This window comes from Oratosquilla oratoria, chromosome 16 (assembly GCF_046742065.1).
Source record: "Oratosquilla oratoria isolate Oo_2021 chromosome 16, ASM4674206v1, whole genome shotgun sequence".
Taxonomy (NCBI): Eukaryota; Metazoa; Arthropoda; class Malacostraca; order Stomatopoda; family Squillidae; genus Oratosquilla; species Oratosquilla oratoria.
Window position 1 is genome coordinate 45,602,431 of NC_134792.1, and position 2,500 is coordinate 45,604,930.

General features: G+C 41.0%; 1 protein-coding gene across 2 annotated transcripts in view; it reads left to right on the plus strand.

Moving 5' to 3' along the window:
* The window catches only part of LOC143033949 (adipokinetic hormone/corazonin-related peptide receptor variant I-like), a 271,859-nt gene that overhangs the window by 244,156 nt on the left and 25,203 nt on the right, over positions 1 to 2,500 (plus strand). The gene's annotated exons all lie outside the window — the stretch shown is intronic.

Consider the following 2,500-nt stretch of genomic DNA (forward strand, 5'->3'; position numbering starts at 1 on the left):
TAAATACACGCATATGTACACACACACGCGCTCTGATATGTACATGCGTACGTACGCACACACATATATGTCCACACAGACGCACACAAACACACATGTACACACGGACGCACACTAACATATATGCACGGGTACACAAGCACACACATATGAGTATATATATATATATATATATATATATATATATATATATATATAAACAAACGAACGAAAACACGCACGAATACGCATATACGCACGTATACACATATACGAACGTACACATACAAATAGCACACACAAATGCACAAATGTAAACTGCGAACGCGCCATAGGATCACAAGAGAATGAGAAGAGGGAGAGGGGGAAGGGGAGAGGGGGGAGAGGGGGAAGAGAGGGAGAGGGGGGAGAGGGGGGAGAGAGGGAGAGGGGGAGTTGGGGGTAACTACAAAACTATAGCACACAAAACGACCCGAGACTTCGTAAAAATAAATAAATAAATCAATAAAATAAACGGGACTCAGGCATAAAATTTCGGATTTGAGGGTCAGGGGGCGGGAACGGGAGGGAGAGGAGGGAGAGGAGGCAGAAGGTAAAATAAAAATAAAATAGATATTGGGGAACGGGAGAGGTTAGGCCAACATCAAGGATAACAAGAGGAAAGTGGAGAAGGAGGAGGACGAGCGGAGGAGGAGCGAAGGAGGAAAGAAGGAGGTGAAGGAGGAGGAGGAGCGAAGGATGAAGGGAGGAGGAAAGAAGGAGGTGGAGGAGGAGGAGGAGAATCCATGGAGGAAAGAAGGAGGAGGAGGAGGAAGAGCGAAGGAGGAAAGAAGGAGGTGAAGGAGGAGGGAGAGCGAAGGAGGAAAGAAGGAGGAAAGAAGGAGGTGGAGGAAGAGGAGGAGCGTAGGAGGAGAAAAGAAGGTGGAGGAGGAGGAGCGACGGTGGAATGAAGGAGATGGAAGAGGAGGAGCGACGGTGGAAAGAAGGAGATGGAAGAGGAGGAGCGACGGTGGAAAGAAGGAGATGGAAGAGGAGGAGCGACGGTGGAAAGAAGGAGATGGAAGAGGAGGAGCGACTGAAAAGGAGGAAGAGGAAGGGGAAGATTAAGAGGAGGAGTAAACGGAAGAGGAAAAGGTGTTTGTGTGTGTGTGTGTGTGTGTGTGTGTGTGTGTGTGTGTGTGTGTGTGTGTGTGTGTGTGTGTGTGTGTGTGTGTGTGTGTGTGTGTGTGTGTGTGTGTGTTTCTGCGTGTGTGTGTTTGTGCGTGTGTGTATGTATGTATTGCTAAAAAGAGTATTGCTAAAAAGAGACAAGCTTATAAGAAATATAAGTGCTCGGGTGCATCTAATGACTATGAAAGTTATGTATCAATACAGAGAGATTTAAAAAAGACAATAAGAAAAAGACAATAAGAAAAAGAAAACGACAATACGAAATGAACATCGCTGATAAATCCAAAGAGAATCCCAAAGAATTCTATAGTTACATTAGAGATAAAAAGGTTGTTAGGAATCACATTGGTCCACTATTATCTGCTGACGGTCAACTTGAATATTCAAATGAAGGAATGTGTAATATCTTAAACAATTATTTTAGCTCGGTATTCGTAAACGAAACACCTCAAAGTGAATTCCAAACTGAAACCTGTGAAGAGTCTGGGGTAAACTTACTCACTACGGTAAATATAACAAAAGAAACAATTAAAAGGTGTATAGACAAACTCAAAGTTAATAAAACACCAGGGCCTGACGGTTGGCATCCAAGAATCTTAAAGGAAATGAAAAATGAGATTGTTGTTCCATTAGAAATTATTTTCAAGAAATCCATCATATCCGGAGATGTCCCAAGAGAATGGAAGCTAGCTAACGTTACTCCCATATTCAAAAAAGGTGACAAAAAGAAACCAAATAACTATAGGCCTATAAATTTGACTTCGATCGTAGGAAAAATAATGGAAACTATCATCAGAGATGATATCGAATATCATTTAGAAAGTAACCGTTTGATAAATGATAGCCAGCATGGTTTCAGACGGAAACGTTCTTGCGTGACTAACTTACTCGAATTCTACAACACAGTTATCTCGAATTATGACAAAAGAAACAATATAGATTTAATATATCTAGACTTTGCAAAAGCTTTTGATACCGTCCCACACGAAAGACTACTTACTAAATTAGCTTTGCATGGAATAAGTGGTAGCCTATTAACTTGGACTAGTAATTGGTTGAAAGGTCGAAAACAGAGAGTTGTTTTAAATGGAAAAACTTCTGGATGGAAAAGTGTTGCAAGTGGAGTTCCTCAGGGTTCCGTTCTTGGGCCACTTCTATTCATAGTATATATAAATGATATAGACCATGGACTAAAATCTACTGTTTCCAAATTTGCAGATGATACAAAACTGTGCGGAGTGGCAAATGATCACTCAAACCAATTAGATATTCAAGAAGATTTAGATCAATTACAGCAATGGTCTGAAAAGTGGCTAATGAAATTTAACACAAGTAAATGCAAGGTAATGCA